The sequence below is a fragment of the Eptatretus burgeri genome, chromosome 6 (assembly GCF_056783735.1).
Source record: "Eptatretus burgeri isolate ZD-2024b chromosome 6, Ebu_testis_v1, whole genome shotgun sequence".
Taxonomy (NCBI): Eukaryota; Metazoa; Chordata; class Myxini; order Myxiniformes; family Myxinidae; genus Eptatretus; species Eptatretus burgeri.
Window position 1 is genome coordinate 100,801,634 of NC_140966.1, and position 15,389 is coordinate 100,817,022.

At 42.8% G+C, this 15,389-nt stretch overlaps 1 protein-coding gene and 1 long non-coding RNA gene across 8 annotated transcripts in view; one reads left to right on the forward strand and one right to left on the reverse strand.

Moving 5' to 3' along the window:
- LOC147025460 (uncharacterized) overlaps positions 1-1,367 on the forward strand; it is an 88,492-nt gene extending 87,125 nt beyond the window's left edge. Inside the window, exon 3 of the long non-coding RNA XR_015059545.1 lies at positions 631-1,367. This is a non-coding gene — a long non-coding RNA (uncharacterized LOC147025460). The remainder of the gene's footprint in view (positions 1-630) is intronic.
- LOC147025461 (interferon-induced protein 44-like) overlaps positions 1-15,389 on the reverse strand; it is a 77,638-nt gene that overhangs the window by 45,415 nt on the left and 16,834 nt on the right. The gene's annotated exons all lie outside the window — the stretch shown is intronic.

A 15,389-nucleotide genomic window follows, 5' to 3' on the forward strand; every position in this document is an offset into this window, starting at 1 on the left:
TTTTTCTGGTTGGAGGTAGGAAAATGTTGCCCAAACAATTTCATCGGGCATGAAAATACCTTTAAAATGACACCAAAACCAGCTCTCGAGGTGTTATACTTTTAGAGATATGGCCATTTGAATTCGCGGCGTCGTGCTTATTAGTCCAAAGTTCGTTAGTCTGTATCTCACTAATTAAGAGGCTGTTAGCAAAAATATTTGAGTTCTTGCCGTTTTTCATGGGTTCCAATTGGTTCCAAAAGTTTTACAAAAATCTGAGAGATGACGGCAGATTCTTTGATGATTTGACATGGAATGACCCACCCCATCGATTTAATCAATAACAGACACCCAATTTTGAAACTTTAAACACTTTCATTGAGAGTGAAGGGGCAGAATTAGGAGTGGGCATGAAAAGAGTGGAGCAGTCACAAGGCCATCACCAAGTTGATTTTTGTTGTTTTTAGTGATGAAGGCAGTTGCAGGATGAGGGATGAACAAACATTGATGCACATTCACTTGATGAGACCCTCTCACATATATACAATACTTAAGAGACTTTGCAGTCTTGCCAATGTCCACCCCTGTACCAATTTAACCCATAATGCTTCGACATAACTATCTGATTCTAATTTAAACCTCTCTTGACAGTGAAGAATGAAAGTGAGAATGCTGGTCTTCATTCAATCCTAAAAAAAGACCAAAAAATTGTCAACTGGGAAGATCGACATGTTTGGATTGGGAGACGAGAACGTGGAAAATGTGGAAAGTGTCATTTTCCTGTGTTTGACAACTGAAGTGAGTGGAGAACGTGAAGGAGAAGTTAATATCGAACATCAATGTCAGGATTGACAAAGATCTGAAAAGACAAAGATGTGACAATACAAACCAAGAGGAGGCTGGTGAATGATCTGGTATTTCGAGTTGCAATGTGTGGATGTGTTTCATGGACAGTGAAAAGGAATAAGATTGATAGTTTTGAAATGGGGTATTGAAGCCGAATGGTGAAAATTCCATGGATTGCAAGGACAATGAAGAGCAGTCAGAGATTGCAGACGATCGCCAGGATGTGTTTTGTGTGGTGTATTTTGTGTGGCAAATAAATGGAAGGATGTACTAAATGAAAGGTTGTTGATTGCAAATAAAAAGTCTAAATGGTCTAGTTCTAAATGTGCAAAGGTCAAATTGTCTGAAGGTCAAAAGGTCTGAAAAGGTGTAAAGTGTTGAAATGGTCTCAAAAGGTCAAGCGATCAAAAGCATGTAATTTAAGATCTGAAGGGTAGGAATTACCTGAAAGGGACGAAAGGATCTAAAAACATCTAAAAAGAGTATAAAGGTCAAAGGGGTCTCCAAAGTATTAAAAGGTCTGAAAGGGGTGAAGGACTAAAGGGTAGAAAGGAGTCAAAGGGTCTTTGGGGTTTAAAAGGGTCAACAGAATCTCAAGGCTCTTAGAGATCAAAGGGTTCTAAAGGGTGTATAGGGATCTTAAAGAGCCTTAGGGGTCTCAAAGATCTACAGGGTGTTAGGGGTCTAAAGGGTCTTCAGGGGCCTAAAGGGACTTATGGGTATGTAGGATCATAAAGGGTCTGAGGGATTTAAATAGTCTTAGGGATCAAAACGGTCTTATGGGTCTAAAGCATTGGCTCATAAACTGGGGGTCATGAGTAATTTCCAGAGGGGATGAGAGCTGGAGAAAAAAGTCGGAATTTTCTAATTATTTTTGGAATTCCCTTAACAAGTGTTTGCATGACATCGTGATGAACGTTCAAAAAAGCAAAAGTATCACCTTTAATAATTTTCGTTTTCTATTCACGACTAGGCCTACCACTTTCTGTATTAAAATTGATTTTTAAAATTCAACATTTATTTGAATGTTATTATTTTTTGGTATATATTTTTTTTGTATACCTTGTTGAGGCTCGTGTGAGAGCTAGCACACAACGCACATCAAGGGGGGGATGAGACAAGAAGGGAATGAGTGGGAAGGACAAAACAGTGGGGAACAGGGACATAAGGAGATCTGTGGAAGGGAGAGGGATGGGGCGGGGAACATGGGGAATAGAAGATGGACATTACAGGGACTTTCAGGAAGGAAAGCAGGGAATTTGAAGGAGGTGGGCTTGGGTGGATTATCGGGGGTAGAAAAGATCGAGGATTTGGATGGGGGATGATAAGAGGTGGTGGTGAACAACTGTTTTGAAGGGGTGGAGGGAAGAATGGGAATGAGTAGAGTGAGGGAGTTTATTCCAAATGCGGGGAACAAGAGGAGTGAAAGGTGAGCAGTGATTCGTGATTTTGGTAGTTTTACCAGAAGGGGGTTGTTGTCGGACCTTGAGCGCCCTGTGGAAATGTGGTGGGGACAAATCGCAGAGAGAGCAGGGGGGCGAGGCTGGAGAGGAGACGGTAGAAGACAGAAAGACCACCGACCAACCTGTGGTGATTGAGTGAGAGGCCGAAAGACTCAGCCTCATTGCGGGAGATGCCAACGATCCGAAATGCCTTGGTTTCTACAGCGTGAAGCCGAGAAAGGTGGGAGGCAGGAGCACCAGCCCGGAGAGGAGAGCAGTGCTCCATCAGGCTGCGGACAAAAGCTTTGTCAGTGGTCAGGACCTCAGGTGGGCCGAGGAAGGACTTTGCACGATGGAGGATTTCCAGTCAGCGACTGGCTTTGGAGGCGAGGTTTGAAATGTGGCTTTCCCAGGAAAGGTCATGGCAGATAGTGAGACCCAAAAGTTTGAAAGAAAGGACTTCTTCCAGAATATTGTTGAGAAAGTGGATTGGGGGGGAGTTCTAAACGGTCCTTTCGAAGAAACATAGTGAGAGTGTGAGATTTGTTCAGATTGAAAGACATGTTCCACGTGTTGGACCAGTTTGTGATTTTATCCAGATCTGCAGTGAGTGAAAAAGCTGCTGCTTGCCGGTCTGAGGGATGACCGATGTTACGGCAGAGGGTGGAGTCATCAGCAAAGAGATATAGAGGATTTTTCAGTGAGTCGGAGAGATCATTGATGAAAACCAGAAAAAGAACAGGGCCCAGAACGCCACCTTGAGGAACTCCAGCCTGGACACGGAGAGGGTATAAAAGAACTCCATTTAGGGCCACACATTAACTGTGACAGGAGAGGAAGTCTGCGAGCCATGAGTGGAGATGGCCTTGGATACCATAGTAAGAGAGTTTAGTGAGCAGGGCAGGGTGCCGGACTGTGTCAAAAGCACGCAATATGTCCAGGGATACGGCTCGGATTTCCTGTCTGGCATTGAGGACCTCCATCCATTGTTGGGAGAGCAGAAGCAGCATATCCAGGGTAGAGTGACCTGGTCTGAAACCAAATTGATGATCGGAAATCAAGCCATTGGAGAAGAGGAAGGTTTAATGTCTGAAGCGATGATGGATTCCATAACCTTGCTGATGATTGGGAGAAGGCTGATTGGTCTGTATTTGCAGGGATCTGTTTTTGCACCATTTTAATGCAGGGCAGTGATGTTTGCTGATTTCCAAGCAGATGGCAGATGACCTTGAGCAAATGAGAGGGTGAATAGAACAGAGAGAGGGTGAGCAAGAGCAGAAGAGCAGGCTTTGAGGACACGTGGGGTGATGCCGTCTGGACCGGTTGCAGAATCTGAGTCGAGGTTTGACAGCAAGCTCTCCACCTTGTCAGGAGAAAAGGACACAGAGTCCAGGGACAGTTGGGTGCGACTGGGTAAGGTGCGTAGAGAAAGTGATGGGTTTTGGAAACAAGATTTAGCTGCAAACACTGAGTTTAGGCATTCAGCTTTTTCACGTGCGGTATCAGCAGTGCGGCCATTTGAGGTAAGGGAGGGGATGGAGGGGGAACATACACCAAAAACACATTTGATTAGACGCCACCAGGATTTGGAGGAGGGAGAGAGGTTTGAGAGTTCACCCTTGAGAATAGAAAGATGTTGTTTTCTGGCTCTCCTGAGGGTAGATACACACTAGTTCCGAAGCTTTATCGAAGAAACTGAGATTGCCCTCAGTTGGGTTTGCTTTCCATGAGGCAAAGGCAAGTTGTTTCAGGACAACTGCCTCGCCACAAGCTTCAGTGAACCAAGGGCGGGAAGAAGGGTTGGACAACTGAAGACGAGAGGGGATAAATCTGTGCATGAGGGAGAGCAAGTTCTTTGAAAGAATTCCCAGGTTGAGTTGATGTTGGAGAAAGTCACGATAGGAGACTAGTCTATAAGTTTGATGGCTGCTTGGAGACCCTGCCAGTCGGCTTGAGTGAAATTACAGACTCGACGGCAGTGAGGTGGTTCTCTGATAATAGCCAGAGAGATGTCCACTTTGACAAGGACGTGGTCAGAAGAACCGATTGGAGCGAAGGAAGAGCAGCAGATATTGTCAGGGAAATTTGTCAAAATCAGATCCAGAAGAGATGGACTACCATTGGTTGAGATCCGGGTCGGGAAGTTGACCGATTGAGTCAGTCCCAATGAGTCACAGAAAGCTTTTGCTGAAATGCCATGACAGGTGAGAGAGGTACCCACACCCAGCCAACTGGCATGATGACAATTGAAGTCGCCACATATGAGGAAGAGAGAGTTTGGATGAGAAGATAGAATTTGGTGCATGTTTTCGGATAGTGAGGTGTAGATGGAGTCATCACTGTTAGGTGGACGGTACAGTACACATATAAACATGAGGTGGGAGTGGAGGGGAAGCCATAGCCAGAGGTATTCCTGGGGGTGTGGGGGAGTGAGGGCAGTGCATGGAGAGTGAGGAATAGAGTCTTTGATGAAGAGAGCAACTCCTCCACCAGGACGAGGCTCAGGTCTGTCCTACCAGAGGAGGGAGTAACCAGGGAGAGATACTTGGGAGTCAGACATGTCTTGGGGGAGGAAAATTTCTGTTAGGCAGATTATGTCTGGTTTGTCAGTGGCAACCTGTATGGAAAGATCTGAAATGTTTGAGCGAAGGCCCCGGATATTTGAGGTCCACACTTTTAATGAAGAGGGAGGGGAGGAGGCTTTGGGTGCAGGGGGTGGGGGGGAGGATAGGACAAGGGATGAGGGGGGGTAAGGAGGGTTGTTGAAAGAGTGTGGAGGATTGCAGAATGGCTAGAGGAGGGGGCCGGATGAGGAGGAGAAAAGGCTCTGTGGTGCTGGGGGAGAGGAGGAACAAGAGAGGGGGAAGAAGGCAGTTGAGGATTTGAGGAGGTGGAGTGAAGAGATAGAGGTGAGAGGGCAGGGGAAGGAGGCAGCTTTGTGGACGAGAGGGGGGGAAACTTTGAGAAGGATGAGTGAGGGGATGAATGGTGGGAGAAAGGAGAGGGGGGGTTTGAGAGAGGTGAGAGGGAGGATTGGAGGGAGAAGAGTGTGATGGTTGCTTTGAGAGTGAGGGGTGAGAGGGGTGAGTTGGCACTGAAGTTGGAAAAGAAGAATGGTTGATGGAAAGCGAACATTCATTACAATTGGGGTTTTTTTTAAAGTTTTAGGTCAGAGATGCGATTTAACACAATTCTTGATGGATGCAATAAAGGCGAATTCAGAGAATGGAGAGAAGAAATGCAGTAACAGTTGGATTTTTTTAGGCAAGGTATGAAGGAGAGGTCGAATTGAGAGCAGTCTGTTTAAATAGCAGAAGAGTCATGCATTATGACACAGCAAAGAGTACCACACATGTGAAAGAGGAAGATGAAGCATTATAAGAGATCGTTTTTATTACTATTATTAATGTTTGAGAGAGTTTTCAACAAATTTGGTCATGGAAGTGTTGTGGAAAAATCGAGGAAGAAGAAGAGGAGGAAGAAGAGGAGGAGGAGAAGAAGAAGAAGAATCGAGACTCGTGAGTGTGCAAGGAGAAAGGTAGCGTTTTTATGTTTTTGTATTTTTTTTAAGATAAGAAATGGAGTGATTAGTTGGGAGGGATAGGGGACGTTATGAAAGTGGGGAAGATAGAAAATTAAGGTAATGAGAAGAAAAAAAAAATAAACACGATCGTACACCAAGGGGAACCGGTAGGCCTCAAGCATCCGGTAAGACAAGGTCGACAAAATCTCACAAAATAGCACGATTTTTGAAACAAAACCAAACTAGGAACACACACTAACATGTAGGTGAGAAAATAAACAGTTAAAACGGGACAGATAACGACCGGAAACTTAACTTTGAGATCGTCAGCACAGAGCGATGAAGGAGACCTGTCGACGCTCCAAACCCAGAACAGGAAGTGATATATATATATATATATATATATATATATATATATATATATATATATATATATATATATATATATATATATATATATATATATATATATATATATATATATATATTTAAGTTTTTATTTTATTTTAATATTAACATTTATTTTTTTCACAGATTTACAGTACCCATTTCAAACTAAATCATTCACAATGAGTGCCAAAAAGCAGAAGTATGTTGACGAATATATTCGATTTGGATTTGTATCCTTCCATAAGGGTGACACAGAGGTACCCCAGTGCAGAATATGCTACAAGACTCTGAGCAATGATGGCATGTGGCCCACACGCTTGGAACGCCACTTGAAGACAATGCATCCTGCTCTCGCTGCCAAACCCAAGGCAGTCCTTGAAGCAAGCTAAGATGGACAGCAGTGGAGCACTTCGGCAACAGACTTCAAAGGTTGTTGAGGCTTCCAATGAGATCGCCATGTTGATTGCAAAGGGCAAAAAGAGCCATAACATCAGAGAGACTCTCATAAAACCAAGTGGACTGCATGCAGCAGAGCTCGTTCTGGGGAAGGATAGTGCAAACAAGCTTGCCCAAATCTCTCTATCAAACGATACCCTCAAGGGAAGGATCGATGAAATGTCTCAAGACATCAAAAATCAAGTTCTCGACCAAGTAAGAGCTTCTCCTGTATTTGCCATCCAGTTGGACGAAACGACTGATGTTGCTCAGTGATCTCAGCTACTGATGTATGCTCATTCCATGTCAGGCAAAAGTGTAAAAGAGGAAATTCTCTTCTGCCATCCCATGGAAAGGTATACAACAGCAACAGATATTTTTCAAGTGGTGTCAAACTTCTTCCAGGAAAATCAACTTTCGTGGGACTCGCTGGTAGGGGTGTGTACTGATGGAGTTCTGGCCATGCTTGGTTTGCAATCTGGTTTCATAACAAGAGTGAAAGAAAAAAAGTCCATCTGCTATAGGTACGCACTGCATCCTTCATCGTGAATCCTTCACATCCAGAAATTGTACCTGCTGAAATGAGGGATGTCATGATCCTGGCTATCAAGATAGTCAACTTCATCAAAGCTGGAGCTTTAAACAGTCGTCTCTTCAAACAGTTGTGTGTGGATATGGATACCAAACATCAAGCCTTGCTTTCCAACACAAACGTTCAATGGCTCTCGAAGGGAAACATGTTTGAATGGCTTTATGAACTACGACAAGAAGTAGCAACATTTCTAGATTCGCAGCAGAAAGCAGATCTCCACGACAAGTTCTATTCTGAAGGATTTTTGCTATCTCTCGCTTACCTGGTGAACACCTTTGAAGCACTGAATGCATCGACCTCAAACTCCAAGGGAAAAAAACATCAACATAATCATGCACTCTGACATCATTCGAGCCTTCATGGCCAAACTCGACCTCAGGAAATGTCGAATTCAGGATGGAAATACAGCCAGTTTTGCTAACTTGGATTCTGCTCTCATTCAGTTACCTTGATTCTGAGTTTAAGAAACAAATAATTACTCATCTGACTAATTGAAAGCAGAATTCATCAGATACTTTCCGGATATGAATGAGAAACGTGAAGTCTGGAAATTCATTGGGAACCCATTTCAATGTGAATTAGCTGATATTTCAGACGAATTGCAAGAGGAGTTTCTTGAGTTAAAGTTCAACTCTTCAGCTGAAGAAGACTTCAAAAAACTGGATCGAGAGACGTTCTGGGTCACATGCCTTCCTGTTTACCTTTTGATCTCACATCAAGCTCTTCGGATTCTGATAATGTTGGGATCAACGTATCTTTGTGAAGCCGCATTTTTCACGTTTGTTGCTGTCAAGACCAAGCACAGAAACAAGCTGATCGTTGAAGGGGACTTGCATTGTGTTCTCTCTGGCATTCATGATCTCGTAGCTAAGAAGCAATGTCAAGTATCTCATTAAATCTTCTTCTTCTTCTTCTTCTTCTTCTTTCGGCTGCTCCCGTTCGGGGTCGCCACAGCGGATCATCCGTATGATCCGCATAGTGATTTGGCACATGTTTTACGCCGGATGCCCTTCCTGACGCAACCTGGTCGCCTCTTATGACACAGGGATACGGTACACCTATTTCAACCGGGGTATACAACGGCCCAGTACACTGGTACTCATTTCGCCGACCTCAGAAGGATGACAGGCTGAGTCAACCCCCTGGTGTATTAATTCAGTGGCCCAACGGGGCTTGAACTCAGGTCCTTTTGGATCCCAAGCCGCTGCCCTAACCACTGCGCCAACACCAGGATCAAGTATCTCATTAAATATGCTGTGTATATGAATGTTGCTTTTACCGAATTCTTTGTTCAATAAAAAGACTACAAGCCGGTAGGCGGCGATGGATCGCCGAGCATGGAAACTATAAGATATCGAGCAAAATGGATGTCATATAGCGGATAGGGAATCACCTTAAGATTATGCATATCAAATCTCATCCAGTTCCATCAACTGATAACTACTCGGTATCCATTTGAATGAAAAGCACCGAAAATGCGTTTTGAAATCGGAAATCCCCAAAGTTTGGGGGGTACTGTGGGTGAACAAAGATCTAAATCGAAAATCTGGCTTGATTGTTTGTGCACAATGTATTCCAGACGATTAGTGTGAATTTTCATGACCATCCGACCATAACCCGAGGAGGAGTAGCATTTGGCATGAAGGTACCTCCAGGTCTCGCATATTATCGATTTTTGCACTAATTGACCTTTGACCCCTGACCTAAGCGAAATCGGTCAATATGTCCTGAGGCAAAGTTGTGGTACTCATTGAGTACCATGAACCTGCAAAGTTTCATCTGTATCGATGCACTCACCTGGTCGCTAGGGGGCCTTCAATTTTCGCCAATTTTAGCGCATACCCTAATTGTAGGGGGCGCTGCGGGTAAAGTATTCCATATATCACAAAAACTGGAATATATTTGATAGAGCATCACCTGCAGATCATTCGTGCCAAATTTCATAACCCTACGTGGGATAATGGCTTTCGGAATTGATTTAGCATGAACGGTACCGATTTTGAAGGTTTTTCGGTTGTTGCAAGAGAACCAAAGCGTCCCGAGCAACCATCACAATTTCCAAAGCACTAGGTCATAAGATGTACCGACCACCCGAGTTTGTTCAAAATCTGCTCACGTTTACTACCAATTATGCTGATGACAAATGAACAAACATCCGAACAAACAAACAAAGACAGAATTACTGACAATAAGGGTGACCTATTTTGGCGACCCAAAAACACGCATTTTTTCAGTTTTTCCTTTTAACTCAGGAGGGATTTTTAATCATTTGGTTGAAGATGTGAGTGGGGGGGGGCATGGAGGCAAGGACCAACAACTAGAGGGGGTGTGGTGGTAAAAAGGTTAATAGAACCACTGGTCTAAAGTGTCATGGGATCTAAAGCATCTTTGGCATCTCAAACAGTCTTCGGTGTCTTCACGGCTTTTAGGGTTCTCAAGGGTCTAAAAGGGTTTTAAGGTTCTATAGAGTATTGGGGGTCTTAAAGGGTATTCAAGTTTGAAAGCATCTTCGGGGTCTTAAATGGTCTTTAGGTTATAAAGAGTCTAAACTGTCTTTGGGTTTTAAATAGTCTAAAAAATATTATGGGTCTTAAAGGGTCTTCGGGGTCATTAGAGTTTTAGGGGTTTGAGGGTTTTTGGTGGTCTTCACGGTCTTAAATGGTCTCAGAGTTGTAAATTTTTTAAACGGTCTTACAGGGTCTTAGGGTTCTAAATGGTCCAATGTAATTAATACACATACTCACATTCTATGCAGACAAACAAACAAACAGACAGACAGATAAACAGACAAACAAACAAACGAACAAGAAAGACGTCATGCAGAGCACGATACTTGCAAAATCCCTCAAACAAATTTGACCAGAAAAGTTATTGGTGGTTAAATTCAGTGACCTGATTTGCAATTCCTCTTCAAATTTCAAGTGAATTGGATGAAAATTGAGGATTTTAGAAATTGCACCATAGTTGTTGACCTTTTGGCAAATGTTGACCCCAAAAGTAATATGTGGTTGAATTCAGTGACCTGATATGTAAATCCTATTCAAATTTCAAGTCAATCGGATGAAAATTGTTCTTAGAATTTTGACAAAATTGTTGACCTTTGGTTTATGTTGACCTTTTGACCTTTAACCTCAAAATAAATGGGCTTATTGTTCATGACCAACTCCAGCATTTTGTGGAAGTTTAGTGAAGCACAGTTTAAAATTGTGACCTGAAGTTCACATACAGACAAACCGACAGAATCACAGACCAGACCAACCAATATAGGAACAATACTTGCAAATCTTCAATTTCGCAAGTAAGAAATACATAGATTAATACATGTGACCAACCAATATACTTGAAAAAATTTTGATTTTCACAAGTAACAAGTGGCTAACGGATTTTCACAAGTAACAAATGTTTTCACCCAAATGCAATACCCTCTCCTCTGGCGAGGTTAACAAATAGTTCAGTGCTTGAAGAAATGAGACCACCATGTACACAGACATGACATTAGTAAATAGACACCATGATTTTAAGTGTCTTTATTTCTTGAGCATTTGAAGTATATTTGATCCATTTTAATACATACACGAGTATTTTGTGGACTTGCCATTTGCAGATTTCAATGCTTTTACTCTTTCAGACATAGAACTAACAAGTTCTGAAATTTTCTCTTGTGGGATTTCTGCCCAGGCTTCATGCAAAAGGTTTACAATTCTGCCCATGATGTTGGTTTCCTGGAATTTTCCGCACAGCTCAATCAAATATGGCCCAGAGGTGTTAAATGGGATTCATGTCAGGAGACTGACTTGGCCATGGAAGTGACGATCCCATTTCTGTCCTGCCATTCTTTGGGGGTTTTTTTTGCAGTGTGCCATGGAGCTCCATCTTCCATGAACAGAGTGTTGTTTTTGACCATCTGAGCAGTGGAAAAGACAGGGAGACGTCCATCTTCAAGGATAGAAATGTATATTGTAGAGTTGATGTTGCCAACACACTTCACAAGCTCTGACCGACCAGTGCTCCAGATTGCTCCCCACACCATCACTGAAAAACCAACGTGTTTGACAGTTGGCGGCAATCAGTTCAAATAAAACTCTTGACTAGGAAGTCTCCAGACCCATACGCATCCACTGTCAGAAAATTGAGTGAATTGTGACTCATCTGAAAAAAAATTACAGTTTGCCAAAACTCCAAGGGTCTGTTGTCCATCTCGTCAGTCCACTTCTTTCTCCTTTGAATGTTGGCGAGTCTAAGAAGAGGTTTTCCCTGAGCTGCTCTCCCATAGTAGCCCAGTTGATGAAGGTCCAACACAGCAGTTCTAAAGCTAACCTGGACCTCCTCTGCAACATCTGCTGCCTTACATCGGGGAGTTTTCTCAATGGACCACTTGACAGCTCAAAGACATCTTTCTGAGGGCCCAGACCGACTAGAACGGGAAGCTGTGCATCCCTTGCCTTCGCTGGTGAATTGCGCAATCACCCGATTGACTGTAGAAAGTGAAATGGCAAAGTTCTGAGGTATCTGACGCTGGCTGACTCCACCTTCCGAATGGATAACAATTCGTCCTCTTTGAAAATCGCAAAGGTCGTGTGTTCCCTGGGTTTGAGGCATAATTAATTGTCGAACAAGACCCAGGAACTCGCTTCTGCAAATAAATAGTCAAATATTTGGTTCAAAACACTGAGTAAAACTGCATTAATACAGATAAAATGAAGATATTGAAGGTGTGTATTTACTTCTGTCATGTCTCTGTACATTAGAAGTGCTGATGATAAAACAAAAACCGTCATGCTTTGGACACATCGTGTGTGCAGAAAACGAAAGTCTGGAGAATTCAACTGTGCTGAATATTGTTGATGTAAGAAGAGGAAGACCGCGTATGCACAGGATGGATGGGATAATGGCTGCAACCAAGCTGTCTCTGTCAGAGCTTCGGGAAGTAGTGCAGGATAGGGATGTTTGGAGAAATCTGATCATGAATGTCACCGGAAGTCGGACACAACATGATGGCACTGGATAACCAGATAACTGTTTCTGCTGCCATTCAAACTTTTCCAGGGAGACCATTATGTACATTAACTACTTTCTGAGTTTAACACCCCTACATTTTTCCATCCGACTGTCCTCTTCTTTACTTTTCACAATGGCCCCTGCATTTGTCACTGTTCTTTTTGCTAAAAAAAAAAATAAAAGAAAATAATCTGCAGAAAAACGCTTCTGGATTTATTCATCTTTGTCATGTATTCCCTGAAACATCTCTATCATATCCCCACGTAATTTGTCGATCCATTTGAATTATCAGTTCCACGAGGCATTTTATATTGTATGCATTGTCGTGTCTGAGGACCCGCTAATACAGGATTCCTCAGAACCGGGGCCTTTCGTGCTGAGAGATGGTCCAACCAGGCTTTTATGGTACTTTGTTCAGTTATTGCTCTACTTACTGTGACCCAAGGTCGTCCAAATGAGCCAAAAATATATGGCATACACGCACAAAAAGCATATGGCTGAAACATGTTTTCTTACCTTTTAAAGGGTTTCTTTGAAAAGCAAAGTACAGAGAAGAGGGTCAACAAGACGATGAGGGTTGACAAGATCTTAAATGGAACAAACCAAGTGAGTCAAAAGGCACAAAGAGGATAATGGGAATATGCAAAATTATACACAATGATGAGAAATAAAAGCTTAAAATCGAATCCACTGGGTGCCAGAGATCACACTCGTACAACAAAACAATAATGCAGGTGGGAATGCCCTTTGTCTACGATGTGCAGGGTTGACGCAGAACTCGATACAGCCTGTTATAAGAAATCAGGAGCGAGATGAGAGCCAGTTAAGATGGTGTCCAAAACGGAAGTAAAACAGCCTCCAACAGGGCCAGTGATGAGTAGTGTTACGACCTAGCCCTTGGGTAGAGGGATTGGGGTACCGCCTATTTCTCCAGAGGTCCTGATTGATGTGCTTGGGAGACCAATACGTACCTCATGTGCAGTCACGCTGTTTCAGCAGTCATATGTGACTGAGCGATGTTACCATCCTAATGTGGATGCCAATTCACCCCCCCCCCCGCCCCTTCCACACTCGTCAACACACAGGATTGTACGCAAATCCAATAATGCAATGCAAAATTCAAAACAGAGGAATAAAGGCGAATGTTTTACTCAAGAAAAGAAACACAGGGTATATCACCAAGCATTGGATAAATCATGTTATTAAAATATATATACTGAAACGCAAAAGAAACTTAAGGCCCGGTCACATCTTGACGTTTTAGCCAGCGATGGTAACGTATTAAAATGTATCTAAAACGCTGGCTTACGTTGAACTTTTGATGTTTTTTTTTTAAGATTCGGACGTATTCATAGCGACTTGGTCTTATGTATAACGCATTGGTAACGGACACAGAACGTTTCGTTGTGTTATAGATAACTTATACCAACGAATGCTGAACCTGTTGTCGGCCTACACAACTGATGCCCAACGATAGTCTAACTTAGGCATAGCGCGTTGCACGCATCGCCGACGATGTCGTGATGTAGCCTATTAAAAGGCTGACGCACAACGATTCGAATCATAACTGCCGTAGAAATGGAAGTGTCAACATCGCGGTCACACCTTGGCGATCTTGCCAGCGTATGCCGACCTAAGAAAAATCTGTCTAAAACGTTGGGGCACGTCAAATACGGTATGAGTAAGTTTGGTATACGTGAGTACAACACTAAAGTACGCTATCATACATCGTAGTAAGTAGAGTACGTCAAGAAATTTTAAACATGTTCAAAATTTTACGACGTACTCAGCGTATGACACACGTTCCGCATGCGATGGGGATAAGTTTTACACACGATATGCGGACGCTTACACACGTCCACAAAGGCTACTTATAAGCTACTCATAAGTCGAAACACGTCGCGGTAATGTCTTTTTTACGCGAAACTTATTTCTAACTTATGTTTGACGTGCTTTGAACCAATTCTTTACGTAGTCCCAACACACATTGACGTATGTAGACGTATTCCAATGACGTCTTCCGGTTGACAAAATTTTTTTTTTTTACGTGTTTCTAGCTCACAACTGCCATATAAAGACGTGTTCCCAGCGGTTTTGGGAATTGGTATATAAAAATGCTGCTCATAAAAGGGGAACCCAACAGTGTTTTCGAGTCCTTTTTGAGTAGATGTCCATGTCAGCAGTAACAGTATCAGTATCAGTATCAGTATTAGTATTAGTATTAGTAGTAGTTTGTTCATGTTGGCAGTAGTAGGTGAGTGTGAGGGGGAGGGTGTGGGTTATGATGGATCGTCCTTGCGTTTAACGATTTAACGATTTAAATGATAAACTCAACGATTTAAATGGCTGCATCTCCACTATTGAAAGTAGACGCTTGCGCTCAACAATTGGATTTTTTTTTACACTCAACGACTTTTAAACGGTACCACTCAGCTAATTTCATTGTTTATAATGAACGATTTAAATTGCTGTCACTCGCCTTTGTTTTTTAACGCTGGGGTTTGGAAATTTGAAGCGTTTCTTCTGAACGTGTTAAAACGCTCAAACTCGACTATTTTAAATAGACGCTGCCGATGGACAATTGGAATCATAGCCAAGCTAGACATCGAAGTGTGAACATCCTCGTCATGCCCAAGAAAAGTTTGAAGAATGCTGCAAATAAGTGTCCTGGCCGTGGCCGTGGATGCTGACGCAAGGACGATCCATTATACCGACGTATTTCAGCCTATGAGTAACTTAAAAGTAACGTCTGTCGATGTGTGGCAACGATCGCGTAACGTGCCAACAACACGTTAATCATAGGTGAGAAATAAGTTTCGGGTACGCTAAACATTACCTCGGCGTGTCTCAACTTATGATTAACTTACAAGTAGCATGTGTTGACGTCTGTCAACGATCGCAGACCGTGCATACAACTTGTGGCCAGCGTAGCGGAACGTGTGAGTCATATGCCGGCATACGTCGTGAAATTTCAAGTATGAAAAAATTTGAGGACAACCAAAAAGTACAACGTTTAAAGCCAGCGTACAACGACGTATGGCAGTGTTTTTCAGCGTGCTCTCAATGTTATCAAAACTTACCCATAACGTATTCAACGTGTGCCAGCGTTTTAGAAAAAAAAATTTTAAATCGGCATACGTTGGCTAAATCGTCAAGGTGTGACCGGGCCTTTACCACCTTTTAA